This window comes from Mus pahari, chromosome 18 (genome assembly GCF_900095145.1).
Source record: "Mus pahari chromosome 18, PAHARI_EIJ_v1.1, whole genome shotgun sequence".
Lineage (NCBI taxonomy): Eukaryota > Metazoa > Chordata > Mammalia > Rodentia > Muridae > Mus > Mus pahari.
In genome coordinates this window covers 37,898,706-37,904,636 of record NC_034607.1, presented here as the reverse complement: position 1 = coordinate 37,904,636, position 5,931 = coordinate 37,898,706, and the positions used below count along the sequence as shown (strand labels likewise).

Below are 5,931 nucleotides of genomic sequence, written 5' to 3'. Positions count from 1 at the left end.
GATTCCCTATACTCACAGGGTCATTTCCTTTCTGGTGCCCTGGGCAATGTATAATAGCTACTTTTTTTGGTAGGTGTATGGCTTCCAACAAGCTCAAAATTTCTTCCTTGTTTTTAATGTCCTTTCCTGCAGATGTAAGTAGGCCCCTCTGCCTGTAGATGGCACCATGTACATGAGCTGTAGCAAAAGCATATCTGCTGTCCGTATAGATGTTAACACTTTTCCCCTCTGCCAGGTGGAGGGCCTGGATCAGAGCAATCAGTTCAGCTTTCTGGGCTGACGTCCCCTCAGACGGCCTGCTAGCCCATATCACTCTTACTCCATCTACTACAGCTGCACCCGCCATGCGCTTACCTTCTACCACGAAGCCGCTCCCGTCTGTATACCAGCTAGGCACTCCAGGCCAAGCCTGGTCTCTCAGGTCCTTCTGTCCCCCTGTATCTTCAGCCAAAATGTCGGTGCAGCAATGCACAGGATGCCTCATCAGCTTCGGGTAGGAGGGTTGCGGGGTTGAGGACAGCGGGAGGGGCACAAGTCACTCTTTCAGTCAGCAACAGACTCTGATAATGAGTCATGCGAGCATTGGTCATCCATCTATCTGGAGGCTGTCTGATGATGCTCTCAAGTGCATGGGGGCCACCACGGTTATTTTCTGTCCCAAAGTAAGTTTATCAGCATCTTTAACTAGTAGGGCTATGGCCGCGGTGGCCTTTAAGCAGGTCGGCCACCCACTGGCAACCGGGTCCAACTTTTTAGATAAATATGCCACTGATCATTTCCACGGCCCTAAGGTCTGTGTTAGGACACCTTGGGCCACTCCCTCCCATTCATCAACAAAGAGAATGAACGACTTAGTCAAGTCCAGCAGGGCAAGTGCTGGAGCCTCTAACAAGGCCTTCTTGATCTCGTCGAAGGTCTTTTGGTGCTCAGGGGTCCATTGGAACCAACCTTGCTCTGTAGTCAAAGGATACAAGGGCCCAGCCAAAGTAGCAAACTGTGGAATCCACAGTTGGCAAAATCCAGCAGTGCCTAGAAATTCTCTGACTTGTCTAGGGGTGATTGGTACAGGAATCTGAGTCACAGTCTTTTTTCTGGTTTCAGTTAGCCACCTCTTCCCATCCTTAAGGGTATATCCTAAATAGGTGACCTCAGTTTGGCACAACTGGACCTTTTTTGCAGAGGCTCTATAGCCTAACTCACCCAGTTCAGCTAACAGGCGCTCAGTACCTTTCAGACAGTCCAATTCAGTCTCAGCAGCAATCAAAAGGTCATCTACATATTGGAGAAGGGTTATTTCAGGATTATCAGTCCTCAAGGATGCCGAGTCCCGATGTAGCGCTTCATCGAAGATAGTGGGAGAATTTTTAAACCCTTGCAGGAGTCTTGTCCATGTCAGCTGTCCGGTGTGCACAACTTCTGGGTCTCTCCATTCAAAAGCGAAGAAATGCTGGCTAGAAGGATGAAGTCTTAAACAAAAAAAAATGCATCCTTTAAGTCCAATACAGTATACCACTCTGTTCTGGTGGTAAAGCGCTGAGGAGGTTGTATGAGTTGGGTACAGTAGGGTGAATATCTTGTACTCTTTTGTTGCCCTCTCTTAAATCCTGGACTGGTCGATAATCTCCTGTGCCAGGCATTTTTACAGGCAGGAATGGGGTGTTCCATGGAGACTGGCATGGGGTTAAAATTCCCAATTGTAATAGTCTCTGAATATGAGGTCTAATACCCTCCTTTGCTTGCTGACTCATAGGGTATTGTCGGACCCTTATGGGAGTGGCATCTGCTTTTAATTCGATTACCACAGGAGGGACCAGTACTGCTATGCCCATAACCCCAGTCTCTGCCCAGGCCTGGGGAAAAGCTCTGAGTCATCTACCAGATTCCAGTATTTCACCAACTTTTGGTATTTCATGCAGTCTATATTCTTCTTCTAATTTCAGGGCCAGTATCAGGGTTGATGGGGGCTCCCAATTAACTCTGGGTCCACTCGAGGTAAACTGTATTTGAGCCTTAAGTTTAGTCAGGAGATCTCTGCCCAGAAGGGGAATAGGGCACTCAGGAATAACCAGAAAGGAACCCATCACTTGCCCTTTCCCCAAATCCACTTTACGTTTGGTGGTCCATGAATATAATTTTTGTCCTGTGGCTCCAGCCACAATTGTCTTTTTATCTTGAAGCTTTCCCAGAGGTTGTCGTATTACAGAAAATTCAGCTCCAGTGTCTACCAGAAATTCTACTGGAGACCCCTCCTCAGTCAAGGTTACCCTAGGCTCGGGGAGGGGGTCCGAGCCCCGTCTCCTCTAGTATTCTTCGAGGGCCAATACCCTTGGCCCTATTTCCTCTTTCTTAGGGCATTCTCTCGCCCAGTACCCTTTTTCCTTGCAGTATGCGCATTGATCTTTATCTAGAAGGGTCCTTTGGGCTGGTGCTTTGTTCTTCAGCCGAGGTCTTCTCCTGCCCAGGTGTTCTTGCTGTCTACTCTCATGCGCACCTTTTTCTCTGACTGCTGCGGCCAGAATCCTGGTTACGTTTCTTTCCTGTCTATGATCCCTCTTATCCTCTCTTGCTTCTGCCTCTCTTTTCTCTCTCTCTTTTTTTTCTTCCTCAGTTTCCCTCTTATTATACACTTTCTCTGCCTCCTTTACAACATCTTGGAGGGTCTGTGTTTGTAGACCTTCCAATCTCTGCAATTTCTTTTTTATATCAGGTGCAGCCTGCCCTATGAAGGCCATAATGACTGCAGCCTGCAGTCCTTCAGAGGTGGGATCTAAAGGCGTATATCGTCTATAGGCCTCCATTAATCTCTCTAAAAAATACCGATGGTGGTTCGGTGGGTCCCTGCAAGACCTCTCTTACCTTGGCCAAATTGGTGGGGCGTCGTGCAGCCCCTCGGAGACCCGCCACCAGAACCTGACGATAAACTGTCAGTCGCCTCCTACCTTCTGCCGTATTATAATCCCAGTCCGGACGATCCAAGGGAAACCCAGCGTTGATTTCATTAGGGAGATTGGTAGGGGCTCTGTTAGTCCCAGGAACATTTTTTTCGAGCTTCAAGTAAAATTTTCTCCCTTTCTTCTGTAGTGAAAAGAACTTGTAGAAGCTGCTAGCAGTCGTCCCAGGTGGGCTGATGCGAATACATCAGGGATTCCATGAGTCCGGCCAGGCTCGAGGGATTTTCTGAAAAAAGGAGGGTGGTTAGACTTCCAGTTATACAAATCAGCAGAGGAAAAAGGCCAATACTGAAAGGGCTGCAAAGCCTGGGAATTATTGGGCGGGGGCCCCCATGGCTCTCAATGGAAAAGCAGAAGTTGAATCTGGGGGGCAGCAGTCAAGCGGGCTTGGAGCTGCCGACTCCAAGTGCGGGCAGCCGGTCCAGCCACAGCTGCCTCTCCAGGAATTTGTCCTGGAGCTGGAGGAGGGCCAAAGCTTGGGTCGGGACCAGCTTGGCCATGATATGGAGGAGGAGGTGGCTCAGGCCACTCTGGGGGCTCCTCGATCTCGGGGTAGATCTTAGGAGGAGCAGAGGGAACTGATGCGGACTCCTTTTTGGGAGTAGTTGTTAGTTTTACTTTAGATTGGCGAAGGGCCAGGGCTCAGGAGCTTGGTATTTGCTGCAGAATCCATGGCTTGATCCATGGTGGTGGGTTCTGGACAAGATCCTGCCACACAGTTATGTAAGGCTGCTGGTCTGAGTGAGACCCTGGTCCTTCCTGGAAAACAGCAGCTTTAACCTTTAAAATTATACTTAAATCAAAAGTCCCTTCTGATGGCCAGCCTACGTCCAATTTTGGCCACTCAGAGGTACAAAAAAGTCTGCCAGGGTCCCTTCTTAATCTCAACTGACAAGTCATGGGCCCTAGATCTGACTTCAATCCAAAAATCCAAGGTCAGGCTTAAGGGGGTTGTTACTTTCTATCCCATCGTCTAAGTCACATAAAAAGACACGACACAGACACAGAGAAGAGAGACACGTAGACTAACAAACATTTGTTTCCTCCTGGATAAACAAAACCAGAAAACAACTCAGAAAAGCAGAAGGGCAAGATTGCAGGTAGTTCCCTCTGTCTGGGAAGACTACCAAGTCCGCTCCCCTACACCAGACAGACTGGGGCATCCCCCAGAGTGGCAGCCGGTGACTCCAGCACGTCTGCTGATCACACTCCAAGTCTCATCCTGAGACCCAGGTCTCCGTCTCTATTGAGACTTTGCGACTGCAAGCAGAAAACACCAGACCTTGCCAGCAAGCACACGGAAAGTACAGACACGGAACCTCACCTCCAAAAAGGGTCTCTGGAGATGAGGGTGGTCGCGCAAATCCCAGACGAGCCCCCACTGTAGGACCCCCCGAAAATGGGGAGATCCTTGCCCAAGTCTCGGGATGGTGCAGACACCCCCCCCCCCTCAGGAACTCATAAGAGACCGTTCTTGATGCAAATCACATGAGACTTTTATTCCAGAGCTCTGGGGACGACTCGTACCGGGTTAGAGTCGACCCCGAAAGGGAGAGGGACCCTTCTTTTTATGGACCCTCAAGGTGGAAGAAGGGAGGAGGGAAGAGGGGATTTCCAAATCACATGGCCTTGGGCCATCAATCTAACAAGTTTTAACTTCCTGATTTGAGATGATTTACAAAGAATGGGTATAGGAGGGGTGAGGGGTTGGAATCTTGTGCAGGAGCAGGTTTCCAGGGAAGTTTTTCCACCTGAAGCCTAGCAACCAAAGCCCACAAATTCTTGGCAAAAAGCTATAACAATCGGCAAACTCATGAGTTCACACACCAATCAGGGCCTGCGCAAACACAAATTCAAAAGGTATTCAAACTATACAAATGTTTCTAAGCTACTAGGGCATAATAAACTTTTTCCCTTCACCAGCAGTAGAATCTATTTTATCAATCTAGGGTTTTAATGATTTCTTTTGTCTTGCCAAAGCCTTACACTATGAGAGAGCTCTATGCAATGGCCAGGGTTAACAGGCATTATGGAGCAGTGTTGACTTCTGCTTCGCCAGTGTCAGCTTTTTAAAAAGGCATTCCTCCCATGTCTATTTTACTTCCCCTTCTGTATGAGATTTAAACATCCTCCCCTGAGTCTCCCTACTATTTTAGCTTCTTTGGGTCTGTGGATTGTAGCATGATATGGTAGTTTGAATATCCTTGGCCCACAAGAAGTAGCCTATAAGCAAGTGTGGCCTTATTGAAGAAGGTATGGCCTTGTTAGAGTGGAGGCAGGGCTTTAGGTTTCATTCATACACACACACACACACACACACACACACACACACACACACACACACAAACACACACAAGTCTGACCAGTGTGATCCAGAGCTTCCTCCTGGCTGCCTGTGGAATCCAGTTCCCTTCTGCTGCCTACAGAACAAGATGCAGAGCTCACAGCTCCTTCTCCACCACCATGTCTGCCTGCCTGGATGCTGCCACGCTTCCCACCATGATGATAATGGACTGAACCTCTGAAACTGTAAGCCATCCCCAATTAAATGTTTCCCTTTATAAGAGATTCCTTGGTCATGGTGTTTCTTCACAGCAATAAAACCCAAACTAAGAGATATGGTTATCCTGTACTTTATGGCTAATATTCACTCATAAGTGAGTACATACCATATATGTCCTTTTGGGTCTGAGTTACATCACAGTTGAATAGTATAGTATTCCATTGTGTAAATATACCATATTTTCTCTATCCATTCTTCAGTTGAAGAACATCTAGGTTGTTTCTCGAAGGGAGCTATGAACATAGTTGAGCAAGTGTCTTTGTGGGATGATGAAGCATCTTTTGGGTATATGACCAAGGGTGGTATAGCTAGGTCTTGAAGTAGACTTTGCCTCATGTCATAGAACAAAGGCCACAATACCTTTCCCAAGCAACTTGCATTAAAATGGCAGGAATGTTCCTTTTTTTTTTTTTTTTT

General features: G+C 47.7%; 1 pseudogene; it reads right to left on the bottom strand.

Annotated features, from left to right (window-relative positions):
• LOC110335489 overlaps window positions 1-5,931 on the bottom strand; it is a 13,796-nt pseudogene that overhangs the window by 5,852 nt on the left and 2,013 nt on the right.